Genomic DNA, 15,363 nt, shown 5'->3' on the forward strand with positions numbered 1-15,363 from the left:
CACTTAACCTATCTATATCCCTTTGTAGCCCCCTTATGTCCTCTTCACAACCTACTTTCCTACCTATCTTTGTCATCAGCAAATTTAGCAACCATACTTTTGGTCCCTTCATCAAAGTCATTTCGAGAATTGTAGAAGGTTGAGGCCCCAGCACAGATCCCTGTGGACCACTCGTTACTTCTTGCCAACCAGAAAATGACCCATTTATGCTGACTCTCTGTTTCCTGTCAGCTAGCCAATCCTCTATCCATGCCAATATGTTACCCCTGACACCATGAGCTTTTATTTTCTGCAATAACCTTTGATATGTCACCTTATCCTTCTGGAAATCGAAGTACAATACATCCACCGGTTCCCCTTTATCCACAGCTCATGTAACTCCCTCAAATAACTCCAATAAATTGGTTAAACATGATTTCCCTTTCACAAAACCATGTTGACTCTACCTGATTACCTTTATTTTTTCTAAACGCCCTGCTATAACATCTTCAGTAATCGCTCCTAACATTTTCCCGAAGACAGATGTTAAGCTAACTGGCCTGTCGTTTCCTGCTTTCTGTCTCCCTCCCTTTTTGAATAAATGAATTACATTCGCTACTTTCCAATCTAACAGAACCTTCCCGAAGGGAGGGAATTTTCGAAAATTAAAACCAGCGCATCAACTATCTCACTGGCCAATTCAGGACCTGGCGACTTGTCAGCCCGCAGCTCCAACAATTTGTTTAGTACCACTTCCCTGGTGATTGTAATTTTCTTGAGTTCCTCCCTCCCTTCCATTTCCTGACTTACAGCGAATACTGGGATGTTATTTGTATCCTCAATAGTGAAGACCGATGCAAAGTTTCTGTTCAATTCATCTGCCATCTCTTAATTATCCATTATTAATTCCCCAGACACACTTTCCATAGGACCAACACTCACTTTGTTAACTCTTTTCTTTTTAAAATATCTATCGAAACTCTTACTAGTTGTCTTTATATTTCTTGCTAGCTTTCTCTCGTACTCTAATTTTACCTTCCTTATCAATCTTTTAGTCATTCTTTGCTGTTTTTTTATATTCTGTCCAATCTTCTGACCTGCCTCCCATCTTTGCACAATTATAGGCTTTTTCTTTAAGTTTGATAGTATCTTTAACTGTTTTCATTAAACATGGATGGTGAGTCCCACCTTTGGAATTTTTCTTTCTGGTTGAAATGTATCTATTCTGTGTATTCTGAAATTTTCCTTAAATGTCTGCCACTGCATCTCTATTGACTTATCCCTTAACCTAATTTGCCAGTTCACTTTAGCCAGCTCTGCTTTCATGCACATATAATTGCCCTTATTTAAGTTTAAAATACTCGTTTGGGACACACTCTCCTCTCCCTCAAACTGAATGTAAAATTCAATCATATTATAATCGCTACTACTTTGGGGCACCTTAACTATGAGGTCATTAATTAATCCTATCTCGTTGCACAATGCCAGGTCTAGTATAGCCTGCTCTCAGGTTGGCTCCAGAACTTATTTTTCCAAGAAATTATCCCAAAAACATTCTATGCACTCCTCGTCTAGGCTACCTCTGCAAATCAGAATTTCCAGTCTATATGGAGATCAAAATCCACCATAATTATTGCTGTACCTTTCTGACAAGCTGCCATTATTTCTTTTTTATACCCCATCCTACAGTGTGGTTAATGTTAGGTGGCCTGTACACCACTCCCACAAGTGACTTCTTGCCTGTATTATTTCTCATCTCAACTCAAACTGCTTCTACATCGTGATCTCCTGAACTTAGGTCATCCCTCTCTATTGCACTAATACCATCATTAATTAACAGAGTTACCCCACCACCTTTTCCAAGCTTCCTGTCCTTCCTAAATGCCATGTCCCCTCCAATATTCACATCCCAATCTATGTCGCCCTGCAGCCATGTCTCTGTAATGACTATCAGATCGTACTTATTTATTCTATTTGTGCTCTCTGTTCATCTGTTTTGTTTCGAAAGCTCCATGCATTCAGATACAGAGCACTTAGATTTGTCTTTTTATTATTTTTGTAACCTCTAGCCTTATCTGTTGATTTACTCTTAGATTTGTCTGCTCTGTCCCTTCCTGTCACACTCTCCTTATGATTTCCCATATTTATACCTTTCTCTCTTGCCTAGCCTCTCCTCCTTGATTCACCATATCTTCCCAAATTTGATCCCTTGCCCCCACTATTCAGTTTAAAACCGTCTCTACGTCCCTCGTTATGTGGCTCGCTAGAACACCGGCACCAGCACGGTTCAGGTGTAGACCGTCCCAACGGTACAGCCACCTCTTTCCCCAGTACTGGTGCCAATGCCCCACGAACCAGAACCCACGACAACCACATCAGTCTTTCAGCCGCACATTACTTTCTCTAATCTTATTTGTCCTATGCCAATTTGCACATGGCTCAGGTAATAATCCAGAGATGATTAACTTTGAGGTTCTCCTACTTAATTTGGTGCCTAGTTCCTCATACTGACTATGCAGAACCTCTATCCTTGTCCTGCCTATGTCGTTGGTACCGACATGGACCACGACAACTGGATCCTCCCCCTCCCATTGTATGTTTCACTCCAGCCCTGAGCAGACGTCCTGAATCCTGGCACCGGCAGGCAACACAGCCATCTGGACTCTTGCACTTTGCTGCAAAGAACAGAGTCAATCCACCTTACTATACTGTCCCCACGTTCCTTTTTTCTCCCTCTTTGAGCCGCAAACACTTACTGCAGACGTGTTTGCCCTGGATCACACTGGTATCCAGGAGCTCCCACATGCTGCAGCTGTGACACATCACCTGTCCTGTCATCCTTAACGTGTTTCAATTAACTACTTAATTATTTTATTCAATTGTTTATTTTATTGTATATTTTATTAAGCTTACCACTAGTTTGTTTACTATTTTAAACATTAGGACTAAAATGGACCTTAATCACTGACCAGATACTCATCAAACATGCAGCTATTTCCAAACCAATCAACTACCTGCTTGCCTGTGATGTCACAGCTCAACAGATCCTCACCAAACAGCTCCTTCCACTGCACCGAAGCAAGAACCAAATCCTGTAAACTCACCCCAGCGGCTCTCTGTTTCCCTGCTCTCACTCTCCATTGTGATGTCACTTTTTGATTTTTTTTGCCCCAGCTCTGCTCATGCTGTGCTCCTCTCTCTCGCTCTGTCTCTGAATCAGTGCTTTTGACACACTTGTTCACTCTCTGTTCCGTCGTGCTCTTCTGTCTCTGGTCCAAAATCTGACTCTGGTGGGATTTGAACCCACAACCTTTGAATGCCTTTTTTATCATTATTTAGAAGTCCAACACACTACCCATTGCGCCACAGAGCCGCACATATTTTAATAAACATCACCAAGGCCTTTGACCTTGTCAGCAGAGACGGACTCTTCAAACTGCGATGGAAACTCGGCTGCCCTCCTGAACTCTTGGGCATCATCTCTTCTTTCCACGAGAACATGCACAGTTCCATCAGTTACAATGGAGCAACATCAGACACTTTCAAGATCAGCAGTGGGGTAAAGCAAGGCTGCGTGCTGGCGCCAACTCTCTGAGGAACAGAGGAACATAGGAGTAGGCCATTCAGCCCGTCGAGCCTTTTCTGCCATTCAATTCGATCATGGCTGATCATCTACCTCAACGCCCCTTTCCCGTGCTCTCCCCATATCCCTTGATGTCATGAGTATCAAGATTTCTAACAATTTCTGTCTTGAACATGCTCAATGATTGAACTGCCACAGCTCTCTGGGGTAGAGAATTCCAATGATTCACCACCTTCTGAGTGTAGAAATTCAACTCGATCTCAGTTTTAAATGGCCTACTCCTTATTCTGAGACTTGGTCCCCTGATTTTAGACTCACCAACCAGGGCAAACATCCTATCTACATCCACACTGTCACGCCCTATAAGAATTTTATCAGTTTCAATGAGATCACCTCTCATTCTTCGAAACTTTAAGGAATACAGGCCCAGTTTCCTCATAAGACAATCCCACCATCCCAGGGATTAGTCTGGTGACCCTCTGCTTCACTCCCTCTGTGGCAAGTATATCCTTCCTTAGATGAGGAGACCAAACTATACACAATACTCCAGCGCGTTTTCACCAAGGCTCTATACAATTGCAGCAAGACATCTTTACTCCTGTACTCATGACCCCTCGTGTGAAGGCCAACATACCATTTGCCTTCCTAATTGATTGCTGCACCTGCACAAGAGCTTTTAGTGTCTCATGAACAAGGACACCCAGGTCCCTTTGGACATCAACACTTCCCAACCTCTCACCATTTAAGAAATACTCTGCCTTTCTGTTTATTCCACCAAAGTGGAGAACTTCACACTTACTCACATTATATTCCATCTGCCATGTTCTTTCCCATTCACTTAGCCTCTCCAGGTTCCCTGGAAGCCTCTCTGCATCCTTCTCACAGCTCACACTTCACCTAGCTTTGTGTCATCTGCAAACTTGGAAATATTACATTTAATCCCGACATCCAAATCATTTATTTCGGTTGTTAACAGCTGTGGCTCCAACACTGATCCTTGCAGTACACCAATAGTAACAGCCTGCCATCCTGTGGAGGACCTGTTATTCCTGCTCTCAGTTTTCGGTCTGTTAACCAACTCTCAATCCATATCAGTATATTATCCCCAATTCTATGTGCTCTAATTTTGTTTACTCACCTCCTGTGTGGGACATTACCAAAGCATCCACTGGTTCTCCTTTATCTGTTCTACAGGTAACATCCTCAAAAAACTCAACGGGTTTTTTCAAACCTGTTTTCCTTTTCATAAATCTATGTTGACTCTGCCCAATCATATCATTATTTTCTAACTGTCCAGTTATCACATCCTTTATAATTGGTGTATTCGTCTCCATGCTGCTATTGTACACTTTCAGTGACTCAGATGGGGGTGTTCACCTGTATATCAGAGCTGACGACAAGCTGTTCATCTTGGCAAGACGTAGAGACTTGGACGTCGAGACTCCACTTTCCATCAAGATTGACAACCTCACTTTGGAGGTTGTCAACAGCTTCACATACCTTGGATCAGCAATCACCAGCAATCTGTCCCTTGATGCTGAAATCAGCACCAGGATTGCCAATGCTGCAGCTGTCATGTCAAAGTTGAGAAGACGGCTGTGAACCGACAGCAAACTGACCGAAAATACAAAGCTCCACGTGTACCAGGCTTGTGTTCTCAGCGCCCTCCTTTATAGTAGAGAAGCATCAACAACTTATACAAGCCAAGAAAAGCAGCTGGTATAGGAGGGTCAGTGTCCAATTGGATAGAAAATTGGTTTAAGGACAGAAATCAGCGAGTCTTATGAAACGATTCTTTGTCAGACCGGAGGATAGTCGACAGTGGTGTTCCCCAAGGGTCAGTGCTAGAACCATTGCTTTTTTTGCTACAGATTAATGACTTGGATCTTGGAATATCGAGTAGAATCTCAAAATATGCCGATGACACCAAACTTGGAGGAGTGGCAAACAGTGAGGATGATATGAACTGCCTGAAACAGGATAGTTATCGGCTAGTAGGATGGGCAGACAGGTGGCAGATGGAATTTAATAGTGACAAGTGTGAGGTGATGCATTTTAGCAGAAGGAATAGGGAGAGGCAATATATACTCAATGCTACAGTTCTGAAGAGTGTGCTGGAATAGAGGGACCTGGAGTACATGTCCTTCATTCTTTGAAGTTGGCAAGACATATTGCGAGAGTGGTTATCAAAGCATGTGGGATCTTGGGCTTTATAAATAGAGACATTGAGTACATAAGCAGGGTTGTTATGCTGAACTCTGGTTAGACCCCAATTGGAGTGTTGCATTCAGATCTGCTCACCATCTTTAGAAAGGATGTGCGGATTCTTGAGAGGATGCAGAGGATATTTACCAGAATAGTTCCAGGGATGGAGGGTTTTAGTTTCAAGGTTAGGTTAGAAAAACAGGGTTTTTTCTGCCTGTATCAAAGAAGATTGAGGGGAGAATTGATAGAGGTGTCGAAGGCTATGACAGTTTTAGATAAGTTGGCAAAGAAAAATTGTTCCCATTAATATTGGTACAAGGACTAGGGGATTCAGATTGAAGGTTTTGGACAAGAGATGCAGGGGGAATGTGCAGAAGAACTTTTTTACACAGTGATTGGTAACGATCTGTAACTTGCTACCCCCGAGGGCGGAGGAAGTGGAGACAATTGTTGGTTACAAAAGGAATTTCAATGGGCATTTGAAGGAAATAAATTTACAGGGCTAGGGGGATCGAGCAGACGAGTGGGACTGACTGGATTGCTCCATGGAGAGATGGCCTGTACTCGATGGGGCAAATGGCCTCCTTCTATACCACAAATGACCCAATGACTCGATGAGTCTGTGTTACTCTCAGAATCAAGACAACAGAGTGACAGATTTAACACAACATTATAACATATGTTTGGTTTGACAAATTCTATAATAACTCGTCTCCACTCCTAGTATTTCTAAATCCCACACATTCACTATAATGTGAACAATTATTTCCTGTTGTGTCTCTCTCAGATTTGTAAACTTCACTATATTGGAGTGAGGTGACATCTACTGGCGGGAAGCAAGAACTGCAATCAAGCAGCAGAAACTCCACAGTCTGTCAGGGTTAAAGAAACATTGCAATGTAAGGAAATAGTGAAGGGGTTTGATCGGGTTGATGGAAACATGATTCCACTTGTGGTATCGTATGAAGCAAGGGCCGGAAATATAAAATTGTCGTTAATAAAAGAAATGAGGAATTCATGAAAAATGCATTTGCTTAGAGAATGGTTATAGAGATATACAGCACTGATATAGGCCCTTTGGCCCACTGAGTCTGCACTGACCATCAACCACCCATTTATACTAATCCTATATTAACCCAGAATTCCCTACCACATCCCCACATTTCTCCTATCGCCTTCCCTGGGGCCAATTTACAACAGTCAATTTATCTATCAACCCACAAGTCTTTCGTTGTGGCAGGAAACCAGAGTACCTTGTGGAAGCCCACATAAACAACTTGCAAACCCCACACAGGCAGTATACAGAACTGAATCGGGGTCATTGAAGTTGTGAAGCTGCAGTGCTCAACACTGCACCACCCTTAGAATGTGGATAGAGTAAAAAGTGAGATTGGATGGACAGAAGCAGTCTGAAAAGATGGCTCAAACAAAAGGTGAAAACCCTGAAATGTTAACTCTGTTTCTCTCTCCACAGATGCTGTCAGAGGTGCTGAGTATTTCCAGCACTTTCTGTTTTTATTTCAGCTTTGTAGGATATTGTTTTGATCTGAAAAAAATGCATGATCGGCTGTGGGTGCCAGTGAAATTCCACAGGAGCGAATAAAAGCCATGCTAACGGTGGCTTCTTGGTCTAGGGGTATGATTCTCACTTTGGGTATATAAGTGATTAATATATCAGAAGTCCTGGGTTCAAATCCCCGACCAGCCCTTCTCTGTTGCCATTTTTAGTTTAAGGTCATCGATTGCTTTCAGCCTTCCAGAAAGCGGAATCGATTTCCAAACTGAGCCTGCTTGAGGACCGGGGAACTGGATTCAAAGAGCTTGTCGACAAAATTGAAATGAACAAAATATACAGATTGTTAGGTGGGAATATAAGGTTGCAACAGTAACAAAAGGCCTGCTCGTGTCAGCAAATGAAACCCGACCCAAGCCTGACAGCACCACATCCGACCTGGTCCGAGTCCTTTCATTTTTTTCCCGTGCCCGAACTGACCACCAGAATGTTCAGTTAAACTTGCTTCTGTTTTTCACTTTTTAAGCTTGTGCAGGTAAGGCAACAAAAACTGTAACTGGACTTGAAAGGTTGTTTAAATGTACATTAAGATTAGAGCTACGTACCGGAGGTGATGAGATGAAGATTGTTACCATAGAAGTTAGTGATTGTTCGGTCACTGGTTAAAGAGAAACTCATGGAGTTGTGCCCAGACAGGTTGTCCCACACTGTATTGATTAAAATATTGCCCGAAGGCTGGAAAATATCATTATACATTCCCTAGACTCCTGCTTTACAGGTTGAAATATTTTCTGCAAGTTTATCCAGAGAGCAGCTGAGATGCAGAGACCAGGAAGGTCTTGAGTGATTAATTATTATAAAATATACATTCTTATATTAAAGAGATTGTGCTCTACCTTCGATGGAATCGCTCACTGCAGACTAGTGCGGAGTGTTTCCCGCCTTGACGTCCTGGCTGTCACTGGATCTAGAGTCCAGGCCTCTGGATTACTGGTCCAGTAATCTTTGAAATTTCTCCCTTGATCTAATATTTTAATCTGGTAAGTCAGATTTTACAAAAAAAAATTAAATGATTTAAGACTGCTTCATGTTCAGCAGTGCCAAATGAATAAAGAAATTCAAATATATTCAAAATTATATATCAACTATTAAATACTAATGCCCAGCTTTGAATACAAAAAAATGCCTCTAATTGTGTTCTGGTCTGGAATGGAATTTTTCAGTGTTTCTGTTTAGCTTGGATTGACTCATCAATTTTCTTGTTTTTCACTTTGTCGATGCCTTTGAATAATTGTGGATCCTTCTTCAGGGTGTCTTCTTTCACCAGGTAGTTCTGACCTCTGATGATGTTGATCGTAATCAGCTTCAATTTGCTGATAGTTTTGGAAGTGAGCAGATTTCCTTTGCTTGAGTTTACAACATGGAACTTAGTCTGACGTGTGGACCCATGGGAGGATTTGAAAGCTGCCCTTGCATTGGAGCATACAGTTGCATCCATCCAAACAGAGGTACAGTAGAAGTGACATATTCAGTTCAGTCTGTCGATCATGGGACTTTTAATCTTAAGGTTGTGAGTTTGAGCGCCATTTAGTTTTTCCATTTTTTAGGCTTCATTAGCAGAGAGTACAAGGAGTGTTTGAAATGAAATTCAACAACAGTATGAGAAACGCTCTCTTTCATTCGGGACTCTCGCGAGCGAGGAGTGAACAGCTGGGAAGTCAATTTCATCGGGAGTTTCGGTGGAGCAGGGACTGCTGGGTAAGTAGAAACCTATATATTTGGGCTGTGTAAATTCTCTTAGCTTTTCGTTGTGCAGCTTTTCCAGGAGCACAGGCATTGCGAGCGAGGAGTGAACAGCTCGGAAGTCAATTTCATCGGGAGTTTCGGTGGAGCAGGGACTGCTGGGTAAGTAGAAACCTATATATTTGGGCTGTGTAAATTCTCTTACCTTTTCGTTGTGCAGCTTTTCCAGGAGCACAGGCATTGCGAGCGAGGAGTGAACAGCTGGGAAGTCAATTTCATCGGGAGTTTCGGTGGAGCAGGGACTGCTGGGTAAGTAGAAACCTACATATTTGGGCTGTGTAAATTCTCTTACCTTTTCGTTGTGCAGCTTTTCCAGGAGCACAGGCATTGCGAGCGAAGAGTGAACAGCTGGGAAATCAATTTCATCGGGAGTTTCGGTGGAGCAGGGACTTCTGGGTAAGTAGAAACCTATATATTTGAGCTGTTTCTGAACCCGAGACACTACTCTTGTAGTGTCTCCCACCCGCCCTCCTCCTCTTACCAAAAAAAAGGACTCGGTTGTGTGTAGGTAAGGTAAGGCTTTTTCTATTTCTCTTCTTGTTTTATCGTGTGATTGGTTAAAAACGTGGGTATTTAGAATAGTGGGAATGGAGTTTAAGGCAGTTGAATGTTCCTCCTGCAGAATGTGGGAGGTAAGGGTCGCCAAGGGTGTCCCTGCTGACTGCATCTGCAGGAAGTGCACCCAGCTCCAGCTCCTCGAGGACCGCGTTAGGGAACTGGAGCTGGAGCTGGAGGAACTTCGGATCATTCGGGAGACGGAGGGGATTATTGAGAGGAGTTATCGGGAGGCAGTCACACCTCAGGTAAAAGAAGAAGGTAGATGGGTTACTGTCAGGGGAAGGAGAGGGAACCAGCAGGCAGTGCAGGGATCCCCTGTGGCCGTTTCCCTCAACAACAGGTATACCGTTTTGGATACTGTCGGGGGAGACGACTTACCAGGGGTAGGCAATGGGATACAGATCTCTGGCGCAGAGTCTGTCCCTGTTGCTCAGAAGGGAAGGGGTAAGAGGAGCAGAGCATTAGTCATTGGGGACTCCATAGTTAGGGGAACAGATAGGAGGTTTTGTGGGAACGAGAGAGACTCACGGTTGGTGTGTTGCCTCCCAGGTGCCAGGGTATGTGATGTCTCGGATCGTGTTTTTGGGATCCTCAAGGGGGAGGGGGAGCAGCCCCAAGTCGTGGTACACATAGGCACCAACGACATAGGTAGGAAGACAGATGGGGATTTAAGGCAGAAATTCAGGGAGCTAGGGTCGAAGCTCAGAGCGAGAACAAACAGAGTTGTTATCTCTGGGTTGTTGCCCGTGCCATGTGCTAGCGAAGTGAGGAATAGGGAGAGAGAGGAGTTGAACACGTGGCTGCAGGGATGGTGTAGGAGGGAGGGTTTTGGTTTCCTGGAGAATTGGGGCTCTTTCTGGGGTAGGTGGGACCTCTACAAACAGGATGGTCTTCACCTGAACCAGAGGGGTACCAATATCCTGGGGGGGGGAGATTTGCTCGTGCTCTTCGGTTGAATTTAAACTAATTCAGCAGGGGGATGGGAACCTAAATTGTAGTTCCAGTGTGCAGGATTTTGAGAGTAGTGAGGGCAGAGATAAGGTTATAAGGACACAAGAGGGCACTGGCAAGCAAGAGCTTGGTTTAAAAGGTGTCTTCTTCAACGCCAGGAGCATCCGGAATAAGGTGGGTGAGTTTGCAGCATGGGTTGGTACCTGGGATCTCGATGTAGTGGCCATTTCAGAGACATGGGTAGAGCAGGGACTGGAATGGATGTTGCGGGTTCCGGGATTTAGATGTTTCACTAAGAACAGAGAAGAGGGTAAAAGAGGGGGGGGTGGTGTGGCATTGTTAATCAAGGAAAGTATTACCGCGGCAGAAAGGACGTTTGAGGACTCGTCTACAGAGGTAGTCTGGGCCGAGGTTAGAAACAGGAGAGGTGAGGTCACCCTGTTGGGAGTTTTCTATAGACCTCCAAATAGTTCCAGAGATGTAGAGGAAAGGATAGCAAAGATGATTCTTGACAGGAGCGAGAGTAACAGGGTAGTGGTTATGGGGGACTTTAACTTTCCAAATATTGACTGGAAGTACTATAGTTCGAGTACTTTTGATGGGTCTGTTTTTGTCCAGTGTGTGCAGGAGGGTTTTCTGACACAGTATGTAGACAGGCCAACCAGGGGCGATGCCACATGGATTTGGTACTGGGTAATGAACCCGGCCAGGTGTTAGATTTAGAAGTTGGTGAGCACTTTGGTGATTGTGATCACAATTCGGTTAGGTTTACCTTAGCGATGGGCAGGGACAGGCATATACAGCAGGGCAAGAATTATAGCTGGGGAAAGGAAATTATGATGCGATTAGGCAAGATTTAGGATGCGTAGGATGGGGAAGGAAACTGCAGGGGTTGGGCACAATCGAAATGTGGAGCTTATTCAAGGAGCAGCTACTGCGTGTCCTTGATAAGGATGTACCTGTCAGGCAGGGAGGAAGTTGTCGAGCGAGGGAGCCGTGGTTTACTAAAGAAGTTGAAGAGCTTGTCAAGAGGAAGAAGAAGGCTTATGTTAGGATGAGACGTGAAGGCTCAGTTAGGGCGCTTGAGAGTTACAAGCTAGCCAGGGAGGATCTAAAGGGAGATAGAAGAAGAGCAAGGAGAGGACACGAGAAGTCATTGGCGGATAGGATCACAGAAAACCCTAAGGCTTTCTATCGGTATATCAGGAATAAAAGAATGACTAGAGATAGGTTAGGGCCAAACAAGGATAGTAGTGGGAAGTTGTGTGTGGAATCGGAGGAGATAGGGGAAGTGTTAAATGAATATTTTTCGTCAGTATTTACAGTGGAGAAAGAAAATGTTGTCGAGGAGAATACTGAGATACAGACTACTAGGCTAGATGGGATTGAGGTTCACAAGGAGGAGGTGTTAGCAATTTTGGAAAGTGTGAAAATAGATAAGTCCCCTGGGCCAGATGGGATTTATCCTAGGATTCTCTGGGAAGCCAGGGAGGAGATTGCAGAGCCTTTGTCCTTGATCTTTATGTCGTCATTGTCGACAGGAATAGTGCCGGAAGACTGGAGGATAGCAAATGTTGTCCCCTTGTTCAAGAAGGGGAGTAGAGACAGCCCTGGTAATTATAGACCTGTGAGCCTTACTTCGGTTGTGGGTAAAATGTTGGAAAAGGTTATAAGAGATAGGATTTATAATCATCTTGAAAAGAATAAGTTCATTAGAGATAGTCAGCACGGTTTTGTGAAGGGTAGGTCGTGCCTCACAAACCTTATTGAGTTTTTTGACAAGGTGACCAAACAGGTGGATGAGGGTAAAGCCGTGTATGTGGTCTATATGGATTTCAGTAAGGCGTTTGGTAAAGTTCCCCACGGTGGGCTTTTGCAGAAAATACGGAAGTATGGGATTGAAGGTGAATTAGTGCTTTGGATCAGAAATTGGCTAGCTGAAAGAAGACAGAGGGTGGTGGTTGATGGGAAATGTTCATCCTGGAGTATAGTTTCTATTGGTGTACCGCAAGGATCTGTTTTGGGACCACTGCTGTTTGTCATTTTTATAAATGACCTGGATGTGGGTGCAGAAGGGTGGGTTAGTAAAGTTGCGGATGGCACGAAGGTCGGTGGAGTTGTGGATAGTGCCAAAGGATGTTGTAGGTTACAGAGGGACATAGATAGGCTGCAGAGCTGGGCTGAGAGATGGCAAATGGAGTTTAATGCGGAAAATTGTGAGGTGATTCACTTCGGAAGGAGTAACAGGATTGCAGAATACTGGGCTAATGGGAAGATTCTTGGTAGTGTAGATGAGCAGAGAGATCTTGGTGTCCGGGTACATAAATCCCTGAAAGTTGCCACCCAGGTTAATAGAGCTGTTAAGAAGGCATATGGTGTGTTAGCTTTTATTAGCAGGGGGATCGAGTTTAGGAGCCACGAGGTCATGCTGCAGCTGTACAGAACTCTGGTGCGGCCGCACCTGGAGTATTGCGTGCAGTTCTGGTCACCGCATTATAGGAAGGATGTGGAAGCTTTGGAAAAGGTGCAGAGGAGATTTACTAGGATGTTGCCTGGTATGGAGGGAAGGTCTTAGGAGGAAAGGCTGAGGGACTTGAGGTTGTTTTCGTTAGAGAGAAGGAGGAGAAGAGGTGACTTAATAGAGACATATAAGGTAATCAGAGGGCTGGACAGGGTGGATAGTGAGAGCCTTTTTCCTCGGATGGTGATGGCAAACACGAGGGGACATAGCTTTAAGTTGAGGGGTGATAGATATAGGACAGATGTCAGAGGTAGTTTCTTTACACAGAGAGTAGTAGGGGTGTGGAACGCCCTGCCTGCAACAGTAGTAGACTTGCCAACTTTAAGGGCATTTAAGTGGTCATTGGATAGACATATGAATGAAAATGGAATAGTGTAGGTCAGATGGTTTCACAGGTCGGCGCAACATCGAGGGCTGAAGGGCCTGTACTGCGTTGTAATGTTTTATGTTCTATAACTCTCTGCAGCATCTCGCTGTGAAAGATTGAACTTTATCTCATTTCTTTTTCAGCTGGGAGTCAGTGCGGCTCAGTGGGACTTCTGGCTGTCTCCCACCTCACAATCCATCAGTGCTGAGAAAGCAATGGGAAATATTACTCATGGCTGAGCAAGCAGAGGACACCGATTTAAGGTAAATGGGAAAAGAACCAAAGGCAACATGAGGAAAAACCTTTTTTCTGCAGCAAATGGTTAAGATCTGATATGTACTGCCTGAGAGTGTGACGGAGGAAGATTCAACCATAGCTTTCAAAAGGATATATGATAATTATCTGAAGGGAAAAAAAATTCAGGTTTTCATGGAATACATGAGGATGTGGCATGAGCTGAGTTGCTTGTGCAGAGAGGCAGCACAAGCACGATGAGCTGAATCCCTCCTTTTGTGCTGTAAGTATTCTGTGATCTATGATTCTATACAAAGTGAAACCAACACTCACAGATGAGAAACTGACAGGTACAGTGTAAACCCCACACTAACAAACCAGCAAATGCCAGAGACAGAGTAAAACCAACAGTCCCAGACAAGAAACTGACAGATACTGTGTGAAACCCAAACATCACTTATCAGGATTTGGCAGTTAATGTGTAAAAACCTCTCTTCAATATCCATCCTGCAAGGTACAAAGAAAATTAGGTACAAACCCAGGCTCATACTTCGAAGACTGAGAGATAAAGAGCAAAACACAGACTCACCTACAAGAGGCTGACAAGTACAGAGAATAAAATAGAGGGGGTGCAGATTAAAAACACATGCATGTAACGGATACTGATAGGGATAGAATCAAACCCTTTCTCACACATGACACGTAAATTGGTGGTGTCGTAAATAGCGAGGAGGAAAGCCTTAGATTACAGGCCAATATACATCGTCCGAGGCAGAGAATATAAGAGCAGGGAGGTTATGACGGAGCTGTATAAAATGCTAGTTAGGCCACAGCTGGAGTACTGTGTACTGTTCTGGGCACCACACGATAGGAAGGATGTGATTGCACTGGAGAGGGTGCAGAAGAGAGTCACCAGGATGTTGCCTGGACTGGGGCATTTCAGCTATGAAGAGAGACTGAAAAGGCGAGCATTGTTTTCCTTAGAGCAGCGAAGGTTGAGGGGAGATAAGATTGAGGTTTACAGAATTATGAGGGGCATTGATGGGTTAGATAGGAAGAAACATTTTACCTTAGCGGAGGGGTAAATAACCAGGTGGCATAGATTTAAGGTAAGGGGCAGGAGGTTTAGATGGGATTTGAGGAAAAAAATTTTACCCAGAGGGTGGTTGGAATTTGGAATGCACTCCCTGAAGAGGTGGTAGAGGCCGGAACCCTCACAACATTTAAGAAGTATTTAGATGAGCACTTGAAATGCTATAGCATACAAGGCTACGGGCCAAATACTGGAAAATGGGATTAGAATAGTTAGGTGCTTGATGGCCAGCACAGACACAATGGGCTGAAGGGCCTGTTTCTGTGCTGTATAACTCTATGATTCTATATCCGAAACTGATAGATCTGGACAAAAGCTGATGTTCACATACAAGTTGTTGAAAGATATGTCGTGAAACTCACATTTTTTTTATTTCCAAAATATACTTTATTCACAAAAATCTGTAAAAATTACATTCCCAAACAGTTTAAAACAGCATCAAGTCAAAAAATACAAACAGTGCAAAGGTGATCAGTTACCTTCTGTACAATCATGAGTTGCCTCACAACCCTTCCATTTCATTGTCATGCCATATACATTTTTACATTTACAGCAC

At 43.8% G+C, this 15,363-nt stretch overlaps 1 non-coding gene across 1 annotated transcript; it reads right to left on the reverse strand.

Moving 5' to 3' along the window:
- Nucleotides 1-3,261: 3,261 nt before the first annotated feature.
- trnar-ucu (transfer RNA arginine (anticodon UCU)) lies at nucleotides 3,262-3,352 on the reverse strand. Its single transcript is given in 2 exon segments — nucleotides 3,262-3,297; nucleotides 3,316-3,352. It is a non-coding gene; the product is annotated as a tRNA-Arg (tRNA).
- Between the last annotated feature and the right edge of the window lie 12,011 nt (nucleotides 3,353-15,363).

This window comes from Heterodontus francisci, unplaced genomic scaffold (assembly GCF_036365525.1).
Source record: "Heterodontus francisci isolate sHetFra1 unplaced genomic scaffold, sHetFra1.hap1 HAP1_SCAFFOLD_286, whole genome shotgun sequence".
NCBI classification, from domain to species: domain Eukaryota; kingdom Metazoa; phylum Chordata; class Chondrichthyes; order Heterodontiformes; family Heterodontidae; genus Heterodontus; species Heterodontus francisci.